This window comes from Eulemur rufifrons, chromosome 30 (genome assembly GCF_041146395.1).
Source record: "Eulemur rufifrons isolate Redbay chromosome 30, OSU_ERuf_1, whole genome shotgun sequence".
NCBI lineage: Eukaryota > Metazoa > Chordata > Mammalia > Primates > Lemuridae > Eulemur > Eulemur rufifrons.
Window position 1 is genome coordinate 100276202 of NC_091012.1, and position 23452 is coordinate 100299653.

Here is a 23452-nt window from a genome sequence, read left to right on the forward strand (position 1 = left end):
CCTGTGTTCACTATATTCTGTCTTCCTGTGTGCTGTGAGGTTGGTCTTCTCAACTGCTTGTCTGTTCCAGGAAGAGTCGGTATACGGGAGACAGTCTTGCTACCAACAGGATTTAATAAAGTTCCTGCAAGTTTCCTAGGCTGGGCACTAAAAATCCCAGATTCTAGGGCACCATTGTGGCCTCACTAAATGAGATTTACTGGTGTGAATGGTGGAATCTGCATTTTTATAAAGTTCTTGCCTTCCAACTTAAATGGAAACTTGTCTGAGAACTACCAGAGCAGGGGAATAGTCTTATTTTCCCAGCTACCAGACTTTTTAAAAATCCGTTGTGAGGGTGTAGAAATATCAGGATTGGTGCATTTTCTGATGCACAGACCCAAGACCTTCAGGTTAGGAGACTGACATGCTGCCTGTCATACTAAGGAGGCTCTCAGATGATTGTCTCCAAATAATATCCAGATTCCAATCTTTTCAAGTCTGCATCTCTAAAGGATTTCTGAAGAAATCAAATTTCTATTGACTTTGCAGTCCCATGCTGTAAAATTCTAAATATTTTGCAATAGCCTTTGGATCTTACCCTTGATTGCATAAACATGGGGCACAGTAGAAATATTCACAGTGTCTCTGACCTGTGGCTCCACCACTTACTGCTGGGCAACATTGAGCAAGTGACTTAATATCTCTTTGCCTCATTTCTCCATTAGTCAAATGGAAATACTACTAGTAAATTCATTTACTTTTTTTTTTTTTTTTTGAGACTGAGTCTCACTCTGTTGCCCGGGCTAGAGTGCCGTGGCATCAGCCTAGCTCACAACAACCTCAAACTCCTGGGCTCAAGCGATCCTACTGCCTCAGCGTCCCGAGTAGCTGGGACTACAGGCATGCGCCACCATGCCCGGCTAATTTTTTCTATATATTTTTAGTTGTCCAGCTAATTTCTTTCTATTTTTTATTAGAAACGGGGTCTCGCTCTTGCTCAGGCTGGTCTTGAACTCCTGAGCTCAAACGATCCACTCGCCTCGGCCTCCCAGAGTGCTAGGATTCCAGGCGTGAGCCACTGCTCCTGGCCTCCTGGCCGAATTCATCTACTTCTTGGAGCAGTTTAGAACAGTATGTTAAGACATGTAAAGTTGTCAGGAAAGTGCCTGGCATAAGGTAGGACCCCAATCAATTCTAGCTGTTGTTAATATTGTTGCTGTTCCCACATTACCTTGGGGCATGCTCCAGAGAGATGATGTCAAGACTACCTTTGACTCATTGGATGATCTTTGGATTATCACTTCAACTCGTCAGGGACTCAAGAACTGGGTCTACAAGGACTTGGGGGAGGGCATATTTTTATTAGCATTAATGAATATTCAACTCTGCTAATAGGGTTATTTTGAATCCCAAATGCAGTGCTGGGCTTTCATCATTATAAGCTTGTATGGAACATTTGAATAGAAACTTCTCTAGGAAATTAGAACTCTAATGAATTCTTCATGTGATTTATATAATGCTGGAAAAGTAAGTGGTCACTGGATAACGATATTTTTTTTAGATACAGGGTCTCACCTTGTCACTGAGGCTAGAGTGTAGTGGTATGATCATGGTTTACTGTAGCCTCAAACTCCTAGGCTCAAGTGATTCTCCTGCCTCAGCCTCCCCTGTGCAACCATGCCTAATTTTTCTATTTTTTTTTTTGTACAGATGGGATCTTGCTATGTTGCCCAGGCTAGTCTCAACCCCCTGGCCTCAAACGATCATCCTGCCTTGGCCTCCCAAAGTGCCAGGATTATAGGCATGAGCCACCCCACCTGGTGGTTGCATAGATTTTGATGAGAAGTGTGATGACCTTAAATTTGTTCCTCAGTACATAGTGTATTATTTTTCCTTGTCTTTTTCTTGTCAGGGCATTGGTGTTGGTTCTTGAATCAATCTTTTCCATTGAGTGGCACTTCAGTTGTACTGTTCCTATAGTTATTTCCAATATAACATAAGACTTCAGATTCAGCTTACAAGATATAAGATCAATATACAAAAATAAATTATTTTTAATTGACATATAATAATAGGAGAACTTAATCCTCCTATCTGGCTGTAATTTTGTGTCTTTTAACAAATCTCTCCCTATACCCCCCTTTCCCTCTACCCTTCCCAGCCTCTAGTATCCTCTGTTCTGCTTTTTACTTCTATGAGATTAACTTTTTTTAGGTTCCACATATGAGTGAGAACACATGGTGTTTAACTTTCTGTTCATGGCTTATTTCACTTAACACAATGTCCTCTAGTTCCATCCATGTTGTTGTGAATGACGAGATTTCATTCTTTTTTATGGCTGATTAGTATTCCGTTGTGTTTATATACCCCATGTTCTTTTTTTTTTTTTTTTTTTTTGAGACAGAGTCTCACTTTGTTGCCCAGGCTAGAGTGAGTGCCGTGGCATCAGCCTAGCTCACAGCAACCTCAAACTCCTGAGCTCAAGGGATCCTCCTGTCTCAGCCTCCCGAGTAGCTGGGATTACAGGCATGTGCCACCATGCCCCACTAATTTTTCTATATATATTTTTAGCTGTCCATATAATTTCTTTCTATTTTTTAGTAGAGATGGGGTCTCGCTCTTGCTCAGGCTGGTCTCGAACTCCTGAGCTCAAACGATCCGCCCACCTCGGCCTCCCAGAGTGCTAGGATTACAGGCGTGAGCCACCGCGCCCGGCCCCCATGTTCTTTTCTTTTTTTTAAGAGAAAGGGTCTTGCTCTGTTGCCCAGGCTGGAGTGCAGTGGCACAATCATACCTCACTGCAGCCTCAAACTCCTGGGCTCACGCAATCCTCACTCCTCAGCCTCCCAAGTAGCTGGGACTACAGGTATATGCCACCATACCCAGATAATATTTTTCATTTTTGTTAGAGATGGGGTCTTGGTATGTTACCCAGGCTGGTCTTGAACTCCTGGCCTCAAGTGATCCTCCCGCCTCAGCCTCCCTAGTTGCTGGGATTACAGGTGTGAAACACTGTGCCTGGCTTTACATTTTCTTTATCCATTCATCTGTTGTTGGACCCCCTAGGATGATACCGTATCTTGGCTATTGTAAATAGTGTTGCAATAAACATGGGGGTGCAGATGTCTCTTCAATGTAATGATATCCATTCCTTTGGATAAATGCCTAGTAGTGGGATTGCTGGATCAGATGGTGGTTCTATTTGTAGTTTTGTGAGGAACCTCCATACTGTTCTCCATAGTGGCTGTGCTATTAATAGTTTACATTCCCATCAACAGTGTATAAGAGTTACCTTTTCTCTGTATCCTCATCAGCATTTGTTATTTTTTGACTTTTTGGTAGTAGCCATCCTAACTGGGGTGAGATGATACCTCATTCTGGTTTTGATTTACATTTCCCTGATGATTAGTGATGTTGAACATTTTTTCATATACCTGTTGGCCATTTGTATGTTGTCTTTTGAGAAATGTCTGTTCAGATCACTTGCCCATTTTTTAATGGGATTTTTGTTTTCTTGCTGTTGAGATGTTTGAGTTCTTTGTATATTCTAGATATTAATCAGATGAATAGTTTGCAAATAGTTTCTGTAATTCTATAGGTTTCCCTTTCACTCTCGTTTCCTTTGCTGTGCCTTTTAGTTTGATATAATGTCATTTGTTTATTTTTGCTTTTGTTGCTTGTGCTTTTGAGCTCTTATTCATAAAATAATTTCCCAATGTCCTGAAGCATTTCCTCTATGTTTTCTTTTCTTTTTCTTTTTCTTTTTTTTGATACAGGGTTAGAGTGCAATGGCATCAGCCTAACTCACAGCAACCACAAACTCCTGGGCTCAAGCGATCCTCCTGCTTCAGCCTCCCAAGTAGCTGGGAATACAGGCATGTGCCACAGCACCTGGCTAATTTTTCTATTTTTTGTAGAGATGGGATCTTGCTATGTTGCTCAGGCTGGTCTTGAACTCCTGGCCTCAAGCAACCTTCTGCCTTGGCCTCCCAAAGTGCTAGGATTACAGGTGTGAGCCACTGTGCCTGGCCTCCCCTATGTTTTCTTCTAGGAGTTTTATAGTTTGGGGTCTTACATTTAGGTCTTTAATCTGTTTTGAATTGATTTTTGTATAGGGTGAGAGGTAGAGATCTAATTTCATTCTTCTGCATATGGATATCCAGTTTTCCCAGCATCATTTATTGAAGAGACTGTCCTTTCCCTAATGAGTGTTCTTGGCATCTTTGGCAAAATTCAGTTGGCTGTAGATACGTGGGTTAATTTCTGGGCTCTCTATTCTGTTTCATTGTTCTATGTGTCAGCTTTTATGCCAGTACCATGCTGTTTTGGTTATACAGCTTTGTTGTATATTTTGAAGTCTGGTAGTGTGATTCCTCCAGCTTTGTTCTTTTTGCTCAGGATTGTCTTGGGTATTTGGGATCTTTTGTGGTTCCATAAGTATTTTAAGATGTTTTGGTTCTAGTTCTGTGAGGAATACCTTTTGTATTTTCATAGGGATTGCACTGACTCTGTAGATTGTTTTGGCTGGTAATATTTCCATATACTGGCAATGAAAAATCCAAGTAATTAAGAGAACAATTTCAGGTACAATAGAATCAAAAGAATAAAATACATAGGAGTTAATTTAACCAAGGAAGTTTAAGAGTTGTACCTTGGAAATTATAAAACATTGTTGAAAGAAATTAAAGAAGACATATGGAAAGACAAATGGAAAGACATTCTGTGTCCATAGATTGGAAGACTTAATTTGTTAAGATGGCAATACTCTCCAAATGTATCTATACATTCAGTGCAATCCCTATCAAAATTACAACTGCAGTTTTTGCAGAAACTGACAAGCTTATCCTAAAATTCATATGGAAATTCAGTGACCCAAAATAGCCTAAATAATCTTGAAAAAGAAAACCAAAATTGGAGGACTCATTCTTTCCAATTTCAAAATTTAATGCATATGTATTATCAATAGCTGCTTAAAAAAAACTTAATGCAAAGCTACAGTTGAAGACAATGTGACACTGGTGTAAGGACAGACCTACAGATCAATGGAATCAAACTGATACTCCAGAAATAAACTCATACATATATGATGAATTAACTTTGGACAAAGATGCCAAGACAATTAAAAGGCAAAAAAATAGAATTTTTACAAAATCTTTCCAGGACAACTGGAATCCACATATAAAAGAATAAATTTGAGCCCCCACCTCATACCACAGACAAAAATTAAGTAAAAATGAATCAAAATCCAAATGTAAGAGCTACAACTACTATAAGAGAGCATAGAAATAAATCTTTCTGACTTTGGGTTAAACAATAGATTCTTAGATATGACACTAAAAGCTAAAGCAATAAATGAAAAAAATTAGATAAAACTGACTTCATCAAAATAAAAAAGTTGCTTCAAAAGACACCATAAGAAAGTGAAAGAATGACCCACAGAATGGGAGAAATATTTGAAAAGGGTCTGGTATCCAGAATGTTTAAAGAACTCTCAAAAATTAAAAATAAAAAAAAAATCCAATTAAAAATGGGCTAAGCATTTGAACAGACATTTCTATAAAGAAAATATACAAATGGCCAAAGAGCATAGGAAAAGATGGTCAAAAACATTAGTCATTAGAGAAATAAAAATTGAAACACAATGAATTATCACTTCATACCTAGCAGCATGGACATAATTTTTTTTTAATTTTATCAAATATTTTTTTAATTTCATAGACAATATGATACATACTGTGTAAGAAGCACACAATAGTTTTACAGTACAATTTCAAAGTGTATACAAATTGGAATACAGAGGTTAAACACTGGTGTACTGATAGCATTTTTGAACTTTAAACTGTATATAAAATTTACAATTCAAATATGAGCCAATCTGAAAACTTTACTTCCCATAATATAAAAATGATACTTTGCAATGCAAAAATATTTTTTACTAACAAAGTATATCAACATTTAAAATAATCACTAAAAACTCAACGTTAGAATTTATAAAGATTAGCTATAAAAATATATTGGCAGTCACTTTTCTTATAAAGGTACCATGTACTATATTACAAAATAGTCTCTAACATAAAATTGCCTTAATAACTATATTTTAGAATCTGATAAACCTTAGATTAAATTGATTATAAAATCTTCTTGGAAAAACTTTGGTATACATCTTCAGAAAGCTTTTTAAAAAATAATATTTTAAGGGCCTGAAACATTCCATTCTATTAAAGCACAACAGAATAAGTAATAGATATTCAACTGCATACAGAATATAGAATCAAAAAATAATTTATTATATATCTGTAGAAAATCACCATTACCAGAGTAAGCAAAAAACAAACTATTTAAAAGTATCAAACTTTTAAACAGTTCTCTTTCCATTCTGATAAAAAAAATGTTACAAAATCACCATATTCCATTCATGTACCTTCGATGCCTTTTAGGATAAGACTTCAAAAATAATTAACCCAGTCTCAAAAACCCTCTCAAGTCCAACAAACAAACTTTTAAAAACCCATTTAAATGACTTGACAATAGAACAAGTGTATGTAACCAGAACACATAATTTATATATTTAGTAATGTGTTAGGTTTTCTTTTACATTTGTAATTTAGAATTTATTGGCAGAAATAAAATATACACACACACACAAACTGGAAAAGGTAAATTTCAGAAAAACAGTAAGAAATGCAAACCTATAGGGTAAACTGATTTACTTCTAAAAATCCAATTTACCAAATCTCATCTTTATCTGCCATTTTTGGACTGACAATTATTGTTACTTAGAAAATTCAAATTGCTGAAAGTTCCTTTCTTGCTTCTGGAGTATGTTTCATTTTTATAAAGCTAACAGTTGTGCCAGTAGCTTCCTTGAGGTCACTTTCCACTTTATCCTCTGTCAGCAGATATCTTGCAAAGATATTTGAGTTGCAAAAGCCTAAATAAAAAGCTTCACTTTTGACCTTTTAATCTATAAAACTCCACTAAAAAGTCAAATATAATTTTTAGGCAAGTCCACAAAAATATTTTCTTTGTTAAGAATCAAACACTTTTATGGGAATAAAGATCCTTGAAAGTTTTTAACTCTTCTATTAGAGTCTTATTTTGATTTTGCAGGACTGCAACTCGATTTTCCAGGCATTTCACATATTCTTTCTTCTTTCTGTGACATTCTCGAGCGGCCTATTTTTCATTAATCTTATTTCTCTTTTCAATTGGGGGGTCATCTGTCTTAGTTGTCTGAGAGGTAAGAGTCACAGGAGATGTCATCACCACAGTTTGTGGCAGAGAAGTAGCTGAAGGTGTACGAATCTGGTATGTCTGCATATCTCCCGATGCAGTCTGTGCTACCACTTGATTGCTGGGCACAAGTATTTGCTGTCCATCAGAGGTCTGCTCGTACTGGAGAATAGTTGTACCTTGCTGAGTATCGCCTGAATTTTCATGGTTAATGTCTGAAGTCCTGTACTCCATCTGTGCCTGGACTGGCCAACTGTAAGGCTCCATTTGGGGGCAGTGGCAATGTACTGTCCACTGACTGCTAGTCTGATAAAGGGGAGTGGGAACGGACATGTAAGTGACAGCAGAAACTCCAGGGTTTTCTCCATCTCCTTTTCTGCCCTGTGTATCTTCAGGAGATAGGTCTTTAAAATTTTTTCTGTAAGATGGGCGCCGTGCTAGGATCCTGTGGGCTTTCTGTGAGGAGCCTATGCTGTCAGATGAGTCCTGAGACTCCTCATTTTCTGATAAAGATGACACCTGTTGAGCAATATGAGAAATATGGGCTCCCTGAACTGCTGAACCAGGCCGAGGTGCTGTCTCGGAAGTGTTACACTTGTGGGAATCTTCCATAATCAACTGTGGCTGCCACCTAGCTGCTGTCCGGGGGTGGGAACTTCCACGCCCCCACTCCCAGGTGGATCTGAATTCACTACCCACTTCCCCACCCCCTCACGCGGCAGGGGACGTCCCTTCTTCTCCGGGGTCAGGCGGGGCGGGGAGAATCAGTGTCACTTAACAGCCAACTATCCTAGGCTACCATTGCCTCGGCAGTCAGGGCCGCCAGTGGCAGCATGACCAGCAAGCCGGGGGCAGGGAAGGGAAGGGGGGCAAAACTGAGTGTAAGTGTGTCTGGACATAATTTTTTAAAATGACAACTAATAAGTGTTGGGGCAAGATGTGGAGAAATTCGAATCCTCATACGTTGCTGGTGGGACTGGAAAATGGTGCAGCTGCTTGGAAAACAGTTTGGCATTTCCTCATTTAAACGTAGGGTTACCATATGACCCAGCCACCCCAGTCCCAGGTATGTGCCAAACACCGAACGTAAGTCCACACAAAAATGTTCATACAAATGTCCGTAGGGCATTATTCCTCATAGCCAAAGAGGACGGGCAACCCAAGTGTCCATCAACTAATGAATATGTAAACCCAGTGCGGTGGTATGGCCCCATAATGGAACATTATTCAGCCAGAAAAGCAATGAAGTACTGATACATGCCACGACATGGTGAAACCTGAAAATCACCATGCTCAGTGAAAGCAGCCAGACACAAAAGTCACGTATTGTTTGATTCTATTCATATGAAATGTCTAGAATAGGTAAACTTATAGACACAGAAAACATCCTTTGTCAGTTTTCTGAAAAAAAGAGAGACAGACAGACAGAAAGCAGATTAGTGAATACCAAAGGGCGGGGGCGGGGGCGGGGGCGGAGGCGGAAGGGGCAGGGACGGCCAATGCTGTGGAGTATGCTCTGCAGTTAGTGGCGATCAGGTTTTCGTTCGGGTATTTTGAAGTTGCGTAGGCATTCATGACTGTCACGTCTTCTCAGTGAATGGAACTCTCTATCGTTACATAATATCCCTCTTTATCCTTGGTAAAATCCTCATTCTGATGTAAACTGTGTACGATGTTAATTTAGCCTCTCCATCTCCCACTTCATTCAGGATTGTTGGGCACAGCATTTTCTATACTTTTATTTTATTAATTTAGTTATATTTAAAGTGGAATTCTCTGTGAGCATAAAGAATCTGGTCTTGCAATATCATCCAATCTGAAAAGCAAAGCCTTTTAAATGATACTTTTAAATAATTCACACATAATATGTAAACAGTTCACTGTTATGCCTACAATCTGGCTATATCTTTCTTTCTTTTTTTTTTTTTTTTCACTCAGCATGTTTTTTTTTTTTTAAAAACAATAGTTTCATATTTTTTTCCCCACCCCCCCTTTCCCGAGTCAGCACCTTCAAGTGTTACCACTCCCCAAACGGTGCGCAATGCACTCATTGTGTAGGCATACCCCCATCCCCTCCCCCACCCCCCACCTCAGTCTGATGTCCAATTGGTGTCGTTCCCAGATTTGTATTTAGGTGATGATCAGGGAAACCAATTTTCTGGTGAGTACATGTGATGCTTGTTTTTCCATTCTTGGGATACTTCACTTAATATAATGGGTTCCAACTCTCTCCAGGAGAACCGTAGAGATGTCGTATCTTCATCATTCCTTATAGCTGAGTAATATTCCATGGTATACATATACCACAGTTTACTAATCCAATCATGTATTGATGGGCATTTGGGTTGTTTCCACATCTTTGCTATTGTGAATTGTGCTGCTATAAACATTTGGGTACATGTGCCTTTGTTACAGAATGACCTTTTTTCCTTTGGGTATATGCCCAGTAATGGGATTGCTGGGTCAAATGGCAGGTCTACTTGAATCTGTTTAAGATACCTCCATAATGCTTTCCACAGGGGTTGCACTAGTTTGCAGTCCCACCAGCAGTGTATTAGTGTTCCTGTCTCTCCACACCCACGCCAACATGTGTTGTTTTGGGTTTTTTTGATAAAGGCCATTCTCACTGGGGTTAAGTGATATCTCATTGTGGTTTTGATTTGCATTTCCCTGATGATTAGAGATGTTGAACACTTTTTCATATGTTTGTTAGCCATTTTTATATCTTCTTTTGAAAAATTTCTATTCATGTCCTTTGCCCACTTTTTGATAGGGTTGCTTGATTTTTTCTTGCTGATTTTCCTGAGTTCTAAATAGATTCTTGTTGTCAGTCCTTTATCTGATGTGTAGTATGCAAAAATTTTTTCCCATTCTGTAGGTGGTCTGTTTATTCTCTGGACTGTTTCTTTGGCTGTGCAGAAGCTTTTTAATTTAATCATGTCCCATTCATTTATTTTTGTTGCTGCTGTGATTGCCTTGGGGGTCTTCTTTTTTTTTTTTTTTTTTTTTGGAGACAGAGTCTCGCTTTGTTGCCCAGGCTAGAGTGAGTGCCATGGCGTCAGCCTAGCTCACAGCAACCTCAAACTCCTGGACTTAAGCGATCCTACTGCCTCAGCCTCCCGAGTAGCTGGGACTACAGGCATGCGCCACCATGCCCGGCTAATTTTTGGTATATATATATATTTTAGTTGTCCATATAATTTCTTTCTATTTTTAGTAGAGACGGGGTCTCACTCTTGCTCAGGCTGGTCTTGAACTCCTGACCTTGAGCGATCCACCCGCCTCGGCCTCCCAGAGTGCTAGGATTACAGGCGTGAGCCACCACGCCCGGCCTTGGGGGTCTTCTTCATAAATTCTTTGCCTAGGCCAATGTCTGTAAGAGTCTTTCCTACATTTTCTTCTAGAATTCTGTAATCTGGCTATATCTTTCTATTTTCTTCTTTTTGAGACAGTCTCGCTCTGTTGCCCAAGCTAGAGTGCTGTGGCATCAGCCTAGCTCACAGCAACCTCAAATGCCTGGGCTCAAGTGATCCTCCTGCCTCAGCCTCCTAAGTAGCTGGGACTACAAGCATACGTCACCAGGCCCGGCTAATTTTTTCTGTATAGTTTTAGTTGTCCAGCTAATTTCTTTCTATTTTTAGTAGAGACAGGGTCTCCCTCTTGCTCAGGCTGGTCTCGAACTCCTGACCTCGAGTGATCCTCCCACCTCGGCCTCCCAGAGTGCTAAGATTACAGGGGTGAGCCACTGCAACTGGCCTATCTTTCTATTTACGACATTCATTTGTATTCAGTTTTCCTGTTTCCTGACTCCTTTTGAATTAGGTGAGCATTTTTTTATTATTCCATTTTATCTCCACTATTGGCTTCCTAGTCACACATCCCTTATATTTTTTTCTAGCAGCTGCTCTAGTGTTTACAATATGTATTTTTAACTCATTACATTACAGGTAACAATGCTATTCTGCCACCTTACGCATGCTACGAGGACCTTACAACTGTATACTTTCCTTTCCTCCTTCTTACCCTGCTATGGTTGCCTTACATTTTATTTCTACCTATGTGATAAATGCCACCATACATTGTACTATTTTTGGTGTAAATAATTGTCATTTAAAGAGATTAAATATTTTTCAGATTTTGTATTGATCCATAATGTTACCTTTTCGGCGCTATTCAATGCTTTGTGTGCCTCCAAATTTACTTCTGATATCATTTTTCTTCTCCTGAAGAAATTCTAAATCGTGTATCTGATAGGGGCTTAGTATCCAGAATGTATAAAGAACTCTTAGAACTGAATAAAAACACAACCAAATTAAAAATGGGCTAAAAGATTTATTAAAAGAGTACATCTCATGTTAAGTGTTCATACCAAAATAAAGATCCAAACACGCACACAATGGACTAAGCATTTGAACAGATATTTCTATCAATAAGACACACAAATGGCAATAATCACACGAAAGCATGCTGAACAGCAGCAGTCATCTGAGGAAATAAAAATTGAAACCATGATTAAGCACCACTCCACATCCACTAGTATGGATATAATTTTCATCACGAAAAATCACAAGTATTGGGCAGGATGAGGAATAACTGGAATCCTCCCACATTGCTGGTGGGAACGCACAATAATGCAGCTGCCATGGAGAAGGCTGGCAGTTCCTCACATAGTTGAGCAGAGAGCTACCGTATGACCCGAGGTACTCCACTCCTCAGCATATACCAAGGAGAACAGAAAACATCAGTCATACAGAAACTTGTACATGAATGTTCATAGCTGCATCATTCATAACATCCAAGCAATTCACACCACCCAAATGTCCACCAGCTACTGACTATATGGACCAAATGTGGTGCAATATCCACATAATGGAATACTATTCAGGCATAAAAGGAAAGAACAACTGATACGTGCTACACTACAACTCGGATAAGTCTTGAATGTATTCTGCTAAGTGAAAGCACCCAGACACAAGAGAACACATGGTGCATGATACTATTTCCATAAAGTGTCCAGAATGCACAAATCCATAGAGACAGAAAGCAGGTCTGTGACTGCCAACGCTGAGGGGTGGGGAGAATGAGGAGGAACTGCCAGTGCTATGGGTATGTTCTGGAATTAGATACTGATGGTTGCCCAACATTGCGAATGTACTAAAAAAGCACTGAATTATACAATTTCACAGGGTGAGTTTTAATGTACGTAAGTTGTGGCTCTAAACAGTAAACTGTTTTACAAAAAGAAGAGCACATACAACTGGATATATTTTTGGCCACTTTGGCAAATACAGTCGACTGCATCAGAAGACATAGTAGGCAGCACAAAACTTACCTCCATCGGTACAATCATCGGAGGTGACCGTCGTACTCAGATCAGGGGCTTCTGTGCCCGTGTTTTCTGCATTTGCAAACTTCACATGAGCACACGCACACACACACACGCACGCACACGCACACACACACACACGCACGCACACGCACACACACACGCACGCACGCACACGCACACGGGGCAAATATGAGCACTTCTAGTCACTACTCCCCGTAAACAGCGAGGCTTGGAGAAAAACTCCGGGGCCAGAACAAACTGCTTCCCCTCATTCTGTGTCAAGGCAGAGGGGGCTCCAGGGCATAATACGGATACGTCAGCCGTCATTTAACCTTCCAATGGTGGTTGACCAGTAACGGCACTTAGCATTTTCACCCCGGCGGTTTCCTGCCATGGTCACTGTACACACAGCTCTGTGCAGGTGGGAATGTTTCTCAGTGGTGAAATTGCTACTCCGAAGGATGGTTTCCTTAAAGCATCATCCATGGAGCGCCTCCTCTGGGCCAGACACCGTTCTGAGTGCTGACGAGAAATCACACAGTAAGACCCACTGATGTCCGCCTTGCCACTGAGGGAGGAAGGTGCTCCGGCAGTATGTTGACAGGTGCAGCCTCGGAACGCTGCAAAGCTGTCTTGCCAGTTCACGCTTCCCTCTGTGGGGCAGGGAAGGAACGCCCCTTTGCTGGCAGCCTCACGGCAACTCCTGGGGCAGGGGCTCTTGGCAGGGGGCTGGAGGCCATCCAGAGCTCTCCAGAACATCCTCTCAGTCTGTGACTGGCAGGATCCACTAGAAGATTTTAGTACAAGTGGGAAGGAGATGGAACGGGCCACTGAGGAGTGTCGGGGTCACGCAGGCCGTACCCACTGAGATGGATTGGGAGAGAGGGAACCTGGGGATGAAACGACCCACTGGATATAGCTGTGACCCTGCCCTGTCGGGCAAGTCCCCAGAGAATGTGGGGACATGAGGAGAGGGGAGAGGCTGGATGAGTGGTGGGTGGTGCCCTCCTCTACCGGAATGTGCCATGGGATGCCCAGATGAAGCCGTCTGCTCTGGGTGGTGCCACTAGGAAGGGGAGCCTCGTCTTTCAAAACTAATCGCTGTGTGTCAGGCGCACGGGGCTCACCACCAGCAGGGACGTCCACACCTCTGCGACCGGACCGGAGTGAGGCCTCCACCTCCCCGGAGGTCACCATCCTCCCATTTCTGGCCCCAGCCCGTCGGCTCTACACATTAAGTGGGAGCCAGGGACGAGGGCAGAGGAGCAAGTGAATGCTTCCAGGATGGATGAGCAGGGCAGACGGTAAGGACGGCACTAAAATCCGTTTAGTCTGGATGGCACTGCCCGCTCAGGATCTTCCGGGGGCAGAATTCTCATGGGCAGGGGCGGCCACTGTGCTACCCCGGGAGGTTGTGCTGTAGAGGCGGGGCTTCAAACAGTGGACCCGGAGCTGGAGGTGGACGGCTCAGGAGCCTGCCCAGGAACTCGGCAGAATCACCAGCGGAAGAGGCTGAACATGCTGCCGGGCCACTGGCATTCCTGGCTTGGTCTTTTTCGCCTTCTACTCTATCCACCCGTTCTCTTTCTTAACAATGCCATACAGGATCCCATTATATTCATCTCAGAGCCCAGGAAGAGTTCACAAGTGCACCGAGAAGACGGCCGATGTCTGGCGTCTGTCCACCACCATACCTGTGCGTCCTCGATGGGCAGGGACCGTTCAGAGAGGGCTCGTGACCCCTCTGCAACCCAGGTTCCTCCATGGAGACAGTGACCTGCTCAAGAAAAAAAAAAACAAGGAGTCAACGATTAAATCATGAGATTTTAGGCCTTAGACAGGGGGACATGTTTGGGGGAGTGCAGGTAAGTAGGAGATAGGTGGGTTCTTTACACAGTGAACGTCTCACCAGGCATTTATTAAGCCCTGACTGTGTTCAGAGCTCTGCAGGAAGTGCAGGAGATGCAAGACTGGGTTGCTTTTGTCCTGGGGGAGCGCACCGCCACCAGGGCATCAGAGACGGCCAGCGTGCGTGTCCCCCAGCACGCTGCGCACCGCCAGCTGGGCCCAAGACAGCCTCAGTGCCCTCTTCCACAGCCTTGCAGCCGGTTTTGCCCACGAGCAAACAGCCCTGTCCTAGCCCGGGTCTCCTGGTGGGGGATAGAGGCACGGAGAAGCCTGTGCTCCTTCAGTCTGTACAAAGCCCCACGGCAAGTGTACAGCCCCTCGGGTCCCCGTCCCCTGTGAAGCTGAGTTAGGCATGGAGAAGAGGGGGACCGGTCTCGACCTCCTCTGGGATAGGGAGCATGAGGGGAAGGGGCGGCTGTGACATACCCCCCAGTACAACACGGTAAACCGCTTCCCCGCGTCCTTGTCGGCCTCTGGTACCCTCTCTCTCCGGGATCTGCGGGTGTCCCGTTCAGGGCAGAGGAGGCAGAGGAAGCCAGGTGGCCGCAGTGCCTCCTGGGCCCACTTGCTCAGGAGGCCGCAGCAGTGCTGTCCAGGACAGGCGGATAGATGTCCCCGAGCAGTCGACGGGGCTGCGGGACGCCTGGCCCCAGTGGCCCCCAGCACTGCTGCGGCAGCACAGGCCCATCCTCCCGTTCCACCCCGGCAGACTCCCCTTGCCCACCTGAGGCAGCGGCTCCTCAGCAGAAGGGCAGCTGGGGCCTTGGGCGAGTGGGAGCCCCCCTGGAGGACAGCATGGCCCCCCAAACCTAGAACGTACGTCCATTTTGATGAGCAGAGGGCTCCACTGTGTGTCAGGACCCGGTCCTTCCCTCCGGAGTACGGCCCAGGCCCAGAGCAGCTCAGTCACTGCCCAGAAACGGCCTCTGACGGCAGAACCCGGGGTCTTCCTTCCCCCTGGAAGAGAAGAGGCTGTTACTCAGGTGCCTGGCCCGGGGGGCTGAGGGACGGTCTCACTGAACATGGAGGATTTCCAGAAATGGTCTCCCAAAATCTCACCCTGTCCCTGCACCCCACTGCTCCCTTTCATTCTGCCTGCCTGTGTCTCACGCATGAGACGCGGTGGTATTCCTACCTCGCCGTGGCCCTATCTGACGTGTGTCCCGTATGGGGTGACTTTTTGCATGTCTCCAAGGCAAGATGTCATTTCTGCCTTGTTTCAGGCAGGGTCTGTGTCCAGACTTGAGAGCTCTGACCTACTTGGAGGTCAGTGGCACAGGTCGTGAGGTCTCCGACCTGCGGGGCCTTGTGTCCAGGGTGACAGTTCTCTGGGCTGGTTAGGGGTCTGTCCCCAGAGTGTGAGGTGTCTGACCTGTTTCCAGCGCTGTGTCTAGAACACAAGGGACAGGTGCAGTTCTCCTTCTGTGTCTAAGGAATTGGGGCTTGAGCTCTCCTGAGCGTCTGTGCCGAGGATGCGACATATTTGAGCCTCTGAGGCCCCACATCACACAGAGCTTGACTGAAAGAGCTATCTACTGTTTGGGGCTCTGCCTCCCGAGTGTGACCTCTCTGGCCTGGTTATAAGTCTGCAGCCCAGGGATGGAGGTTGCTGATGTTCAGAGGGGTTCACTGTGTCTCGGGTGGCAAACTGCGGGCCGTGTGGGCATCTGTGTGCCGCACTGCCAGGTCTCTAAGTGTACACTGCGTGTAACATTGTACCCTAGGTCTCCGTGTTCCCCGTCACGGTCCTCTCCACTGTTTCTGTGTGTGCTTCCCAGGGTGTGTGCTCTAAGATTTTATGGGCTTCTGGGTCCAGGGTGTGACGGGTGTGAGGTGACTGGGCTCACAGGTTCTGAAGCTGCTACAACGCGTGTGGGTCTGTATTTTCGAATCTGATGTCTCAGAGCTCTTTTGGTGACTCTGTTCTCATTCACTGAGTTTCTACGGAATCTGAGTTCCGTGGATTGTTCGTTGTTCTGTGTCCACAGTCTTGACGCCCCTGCGCTGCCCTTTCCTAGGTTGGTATCTGGGTTCCATTTGTGGCTGGACTATTTGGTGTGGGATGTTTCAGAGCTGGGAGGAGACCTGTGTCCCACAGTAAGGTCTGGTCTGTCTTTGGTTCTGGGTTTCAGGGTTTGAAACGGCTGAGCTATCTGGGCGGTTATCTCAAGATGAGATCCATTGTCACGCAGCAAACTTCAGCCAGAAGTTGTCTGTGACCTCCTTCTGATGTTTCATTCTGACAACTGTCCAGAAACACAGTGGGAGGTGGTTCTCAATTGACTACCTGAGAACGTGTCCACCGCAGGTCCCCACATCCCAGCTTCCTTGTCTAGTCCCTTGAGTTTACGTGGCCGGCTTCCCTCGGACCCTCCCTTGGGGCAGGAATCAGGCCACAGTTTCGAAAGTCACAGGGTTTCCCTCGGCCCCACCTGTAGAAATCTCATCCTGGGGAAGAGTTTATTCTGTGACTCTGACAGAAGACAGAGCAGGAACGCCCTCTCTCGGGGACAGTCAGCACTCACACATCTTGTCCTCCATTGTGTCGTTAGTGTCCCGCCAGACCTCACTGACAGTCCAAAAATAACCTGGACGTGACTCCACAGAACACACACTTTAAAGCCTGGATGCCCTCTGCCCTGCCGGGGTGGTAGGAGATTCTAGCTCTTTGGATCACCTTTCCAAACCTTAGCCTGACGAAATTCTAAAAACCCCTTCCCCCAGTCGCACACATCCTGTGAAAGCAGAATTCAGGGCTGCAGGTGGGAGAGGTGGGAGGGGATGCAGGTGAAGGCCATCTCCAGCCAGGGAGAACGTATGTGCCCGAGACCGGCTCAGTTGGAAGGTAGGAGCAACGTGTCCAGAACATTCAGTAGAAATGGGAGTGGGCTGAGGAAAGAGTAAACTACCCCTGAATGTTACCTCCATCTCCAGCAAACACACAGATGACTTCTATTATCTTGGGAGGACCCTGTGACAGACTCTGCACCACAAGGCAAGGATTCAGACTGAGAAAAATCATTGTTCCACACAACCTGGGACAATCCACACGGGTCTGTAACTTCCCTTGCTCTTGCATAAATTGCACACGTTGGGATCACGTGGCAGGCGGAGGTGAGTTTCTCTGCAACCACTGGGGCTGGCGTTTCGATCTGATTTCAGTACAGCAGGAAGCTGTCTGCCCTACTAAGGGCCACTTTCTAACATTCCCTCTGTCTGATGTAAAGCAACCCCTCTCTTCATCCTCACGTATCCCCAAGCCTGCAAAGGATCAATGCCTCTGCACCAAGGCTGTCATGCAAGAGCACCCCTGTCTCCCCAGGGTGGGAAAACTTCCTTCTCGCTCACAGTTTGCTCTTCAGAAACTCTCCTTCCTGCCTCAGCCCTGTTTGTGGTCATGGTCACGGCCCCCACTGCTCAGTTCTCTGGCCATGTGAAGTCTGGGACGTCTCCTCACCTCAGGGGGCAGGACAAAGGGAGGTCACTCCCCAAGGGACATCAGGGCATTTCTAGCCTTTCCTGAAACTTTCCCTAAAACGCCCTAAGGGACATAGCACAGGTTGATGAGTTATTTCAATGCTACTTCTTCACAACATTTTCAATCAATGCATGCTGAGCCTACGCTTGCCAACAGACATGGCAATCGCCCCGCAGTTGAGTGCCAGGCAGGGGGATGTCCACCACATGGGGAGCAAGTCAGCCGAAACCCTGGGTGTGTGTGGCGGGCGCCGGATACCTGGCACCCTTCTCCTTGTCTGCGGAAGAGAAAGAAGAACTTGCAAGTGGGAAGAACCGGAGGAAAAGGAAGCTATACACACACGGAGATCCAAGCATTTCACCCTGGCCTAATCAAATTAATCACAAACATTGATCTCTTAAGTGTTGCATAAACCGCCACAATTTGTTTTCAGTTTAACAGGTCAAGAAATAACCTGAGGCTCCAAAGTAAAGCCACAATACTGAATAATTCTCAGTTCCTGCCGACTAAGCATTTGGGTTTGAAATCAAGCCCAAAGTTCAGGCCCTCTAGGTCAGATCAGAGCTGCGGGGCCGCAGTTGTGCCTGAAACTGAGGCAGCTGCAGCCAGAGGGGGACTGTGCCTGAGCACACAGAGGGCTCCGTCACATGGCGGAGAACCAGGCCCACAAGGGTCCCATAGCCTGGGATGGGGGGACGCAGACTCGTCTGTTCAAGTAACAAATCCTTACCGAGGGTCTTCTATGTGCCAGGCACTGCCCGAGGATTTGAGACACATACATCAGCGAACCAAATCGACGGAAAGCCCCGCCCTGGATCTCACATCGCCTGAAGGAGAAGTTGCAGGTGGCAGATGGTAAACGCTCCACATGGTGATTCAATAAACTGAACAGTACGTTACAAGGTGATGGGGGCTGTGAAAAAAACGAAAAAGTATTTAGATTGTGGTAACAGGCTCAGGAGTGTGCGGAGGAAGTGGGTTAGCTGCAGGTTAAATTATTAAACAGAGTGACCTGGGTAGCCTGCATTGAGAAGGTGACATTTTGATAAAGACGTGAATGGGTAGAAGAGTCAGCCAAGCAGGTATGGGAGGTCAGGGCTTTCCAGAGGGAACGGGGGGGAAAAAGCGTAAGAGGCAGAGCATGCCCAGCACAGCGAAGACGCCACAAGGACGTCAGCGCAGTTGGGAGCAGGAGTAAGGGCTGACAGGGACAGGGGTTAACAGGACAGGATCCTGCTGGGCCGAGTAAGCTTCTGGTCAGTCAGCTAGACCAGAAAGGACAACCGAGGGACGTAGGTGCCGAGGGCATGTCTGGGTGGACCAGCCAAGTTCAGGCAAAGCAGGGACACAGGGGAGGACCAGTCTGCGACAGGATGGTTTGGGCACACAGCCAAGACCACCAGGTGAGGTGGACACAGCCCACCCGGACGTGTCTCATGTCTGCATCCTGTCTTCACGTCCTGGTTGCCGCGGACATCTGGGCTGTAGCCACAGAACCACATATTCAATTAGCAGGCCTGAACTCTCTCAACCATCCTCCAAATGAACACTGCAACTATGCACACTGGCCACCGGGACACGGGAAGCTTCTGGGGACTGACCAGTGCGGTTCCACCGGGAGGCTAGACCTGAGACTCATAGTGGAACAGATCGGCCAACACATGTCTAAAGAATTTAGCAGGCCCTTTTATCAGGAGTTCCGGAATTAGGGATGGGATGAAAGATACTATCCTCTTCCCTCAACCCAAACCCACAAGAGAATGTGACTGCAGAGACGTCCTCTGCCCACTCAGTTCTCCTGTACCATTTCTAGCGCTGAGAGAACCGCTACAGTAACAGCTGCCCCTTACTGACCAGCATCCTGCACCAAGGTCCTTCATTCACCGAATGAACATGTCCTAAGAGCCAAATGCACAGGAGGTCTCTACGTACGGGACACAGGTGGGGGACGCAGGGACGCACCGTACTATCCCGTGAGCAGATGACCCCCACGCTGAGGTGGGGTGAGGCGAGCCACGGCAGAACTCATGGCACCCTCGGGACGCAGAGGAGAGCACCTTCCTCCTCGCCCGAGGGCTGTGTGCGTGAGAGGCTCTGGTCAGGACAGACTTCTCTGGTCAGGAGAGGAGCTCTGTGCGGTAGACCCTTTGGCCATCCACACTTTACACCAGAGAGCGCGGAGAACAGAGCTCAACGCAGGAGAAGCAGGTTTCCACTCCTGGTTGGTCTCTGGGGCTCCAAAGCACCTTGAGTCTGATCAGCTCCAGGGCTGTGTGGCAGCCACTACAAACACCCCCTCTGGCTGTTCCCCTCCATATTCTTATCTGTTAAACAGGGTGGGGGTGCACTGCAAAAGTCTCTCTCAGGTGGCACAGTGCCTCCCCAGGGGAGCCCTAGAAGGGAAAGTCCTGCTCAGCTGTAAGCTCCCAGGCAAGCCTTTCACACCACGGGGACTCCAGGGCAGCGCCTCAGATGGAAGACGTGCAGCATTTGAGGACCTTTCAAGGTGTCTTTGTCCTGCCTTTCACAGGTGGACACGCTGTTGGAACGCTGCTATCCCATCATGGGGCCATATCTGCATCCCGTCAAGGGGGACTTCAGCAAAGTCTGCCGCGGAAAGCGTGCGAGTGGAGTGGACAGAGGCCTGGCTCTGGAGTCAGACAGAACCAGGGTGTGATTCCCAGATGCAGCCTTTCCAGCATCGGCGACCTAACCTCTGTCAGTTTGGGCCCTTGTCTGCAGATGGAGGTTTGACACTCACCTCTCTAGGTCTTTGGGAAATCAAACCCAAACACGCGCAGCACACACTAGGTCCTCGCTAGCCAGGCTCCAGGAAGAGCCACTCACACTGTGCCATGTGTTAGGGACATGCGAGTGAGGAGGCAGGCATGCCAGGGTCCCAGAAAACCCTGCCCTCAGATTGCATTTCCCATTCATTGGTCCACTGGGGGATTTAAAAGGAATCTCCAACACGTGCTCCTCAGTAAAATATCGAACTGGTAAGTGTGCCTTTTTATCCAGGCAGTGCTGAGGTAAAACAGAAATGGCTCTCCTTAACTTTAGGGCTAAAGGGAAGCAGGCATCAGGCAGAGGAGGAGGGAGGAAGTGCCGGCCAGACGGAAGGGACAGCAGGTAGGAGGCTGTAGGCAGCAGAGAGAGAGAGAGAAAGAGAGGGCATGGGTGGGCATCTGATGAACAGAAAGGTTTAGATTGTCTGGAACATTAAGTGTGGGGTGCAGCAGCAGGTGTCTGCTACAGGTGAGGCGATTTGAGGTAGCCTGGGCCAGATGTGCCTGGGCCAGCAGGCCGGACGTTATCCTAAGGACAACAAGCAACCCCTGCAGAGTTTGAGCAGGGGTAATACGACCCCCACAAGGAGTTATGAAAGGCCCCTAAGGCACCGGCACAGAGGATGCGTGGGAAGGGGACAAGGCTGGCAGCGGGAAGACTACCTATGATGGCCCTGCTGGTCGACAAGGAGAGAGATGAGTGTGACTGGACTAGGGAACTTCCTGTTGGAATGGAGAGAAGTGTAAAGACCTTACTTGGACGTGGGAGGTCAAAGTGGCCAGACTTAGTGATTGTGGGGGAGGTGAGAGAAAGGTAGCAGTCAGGATGGCTTTAAAGTTCCCTGGCCTAAACTGCTGGGTAGAAGGTGCTGCTTTTCACTGAGTTAGGCACCACCGAGGAGGCGCAGGTGTCCAGAGAGTGGGGGTGGATGGGTTCAGCTTGGGACATGTCGGGCATTAGGTGCTCTGGGACTCAAGCACTTGAAATCTGAATGACTCTGGGGAGCTGACCTAACCTCTCTGGGCCTAAGAAGCCTCATCTGTAACAGGAAAATGACAATAATAATTAGGAATAATGACGAATTTGCTGCATTCTTTTGGTATAGGAGAACGTGTCTTTTTATACAGCAGACTAGAGTTTTCTTGTCAGATCCTCCCAGGTAAAATGGGAATCTCTATCCATGTATTGGCTTCATTTTACATACCTGTTTTGGGTATTGTCACCATTGGACAGGTACTGCCAATGCTAAAAAAAAAAAAAAAAAAGTAAATGTATAAATTCAAAGTAACAAGTGTGTATTATCACATGTGTGCAGTGTAATAGTCCATCAGCCCGTCTCTCAGACATACCACCAACCCTCCAATATGCTAATCTTTCTCGTGTAGCCCATCTCTCCCTCCAGAGGGTGGGCTAGGGCCTTTGGGACCCTGCATCCCTCACACTCCTTTCTGTGAAGTCACCTCCGCTGCCCAGGCAGATGTCTGGGACCCTGTGAGTGCAGTCTGCCTTTGGGGTGTCAGTTGGCTCAGGATGTCTGTAGTTTCAGAGAGAGGACTTGGCCGGATAGGTGAGTTTGGAAATGAGAGGTGATGGCTGCACAGCACAGAGGTGCTGAAGCCGCAGACACCTGGATCTGACTCCAGCCTCCACCATTTATTCCTTGTGTGACTTTGGGCGGTTACTTACCCTCTCTCTGACTCAGTTACCTCACTTGTAAAATCAGCATGATGACGATATATCTGGGATAGTTATTCATTTTTGCTGCCTTCATCTAGACCACAAAAACATTAAGTTTCCAAAATTGTAAAATGGTGTTCACAGGTCACATACTTCCAGGCAAAAAAGAGAATCTCTCTACTAATTCACGTTATCTCCTTGGACAGGCAGGAAACATGCCTTGCTTATTTTGACCTGTTGACAGTGGGGAACTTCACCTGATTCCTGAAATAAACCACAGCAGGTGAATCTCTACATGCTTTCCTGTTCTGGAAAAGGGCTGCCCACAAAGGACCACTCGTTTTCATGTGACTTAGATAAGGGTTGCTGTGTGGTCACTCTGCGCCAGGACTCTCACCAGATTGGAGGATGACACACCCTCCCAGTCCTTGTTCTTTCTCTCATGAAGGATTCATCGGGGAGATGGGAAGTTTGTCCTCCAGAAAGTAGCTACCCCAGGGATAAACATTCCCTTGTTCTGCTGACTGAGACCTCCTCCAGTTACAAAAACACCCTCCTCCGTAAGCCACCCCATTAACACTTGTTTACTCCTCCCTATGAAAGTCAAGGCAAAAGCACCCCGCCCAGACACGCTGATCGCCAGACAGGTGCGCTCTCCCTAGGGCAGGAGGCTGAACAAATCCAGTTTCCTGACGTGTTTGCCGTCTGTCTTACCCCTCGAGTGTAAGCCACACGAACCCTCCACCTACAGACAATTATCGCCCACGCACAATTAGTAAATAAACTAATCCAAAGAGCGGGTGCCACTTCTCACCTGTACACAAGAACTCCCAGCCAATCACCAGAGAAGTCGACCCCCTCCAATCCCTCCAGCCAGCTCCCACGCGTCTCGCCTGTGAAGTCACCTCCGCTGCCCGGAATTTCTTCCCACGGCCTCAGGAAGCACTCGTCGCGTCCGGGACGGGAGGGCCGCTCCGGGGACGCCCCCGGACGCTGCCGGGAGGGCCGGCCCTGACGCCATGCCTCCGCGGAGTAGAGCAGGGCAGCGCCGAAAC

The 23452-nt window shown here is 46.5% G+C and overlaps 1 long non-coding RNA gene and 1 pseudogene across 3 annotated transcripts; both read right to left on the reverse strand.

Annotated features, from left to right (window-relative positions):
• Positions 1-7017: 7017 nt before the first annotated feature.
• LOC138378554 (cyclic AMP-dependent transcription factor ATF-1 pseudogene) lies at positions 7018-7949 on the reverse strand (annotated as a pseudogene).
• A 4764-nt stretch (positions 7950-12713) lies between these two features.
• Positions 12714-23444, reverse strand: LOC138378028 (uncharacterized). 3 transcript variants are annotated; one of them, XR_011231922.1, is made up of 5 exons: positions 23205-23444; positions 18661-18843; positions 15273-15409; positions 14239-14321; positions 12714-13066 (listed from the first exon to the last, which is right to left on the reverse strand). It is a non-coding gene; the product is annotated as an uncharacterized lncRNA (long non-coding RNA). The 3 variants fall into 3 exon arrangements; XR_011231923.1 differs by lacking the exon at positions 23205-23444 and adding an exon at positions 21925-21967; XR_011231921.1 differs by lacking the exon at positions 23205-23444 and having other exon boundaries at positions 18661-19020.
• Positions 23445-23452: the final 8 nt, after the last annotated feature.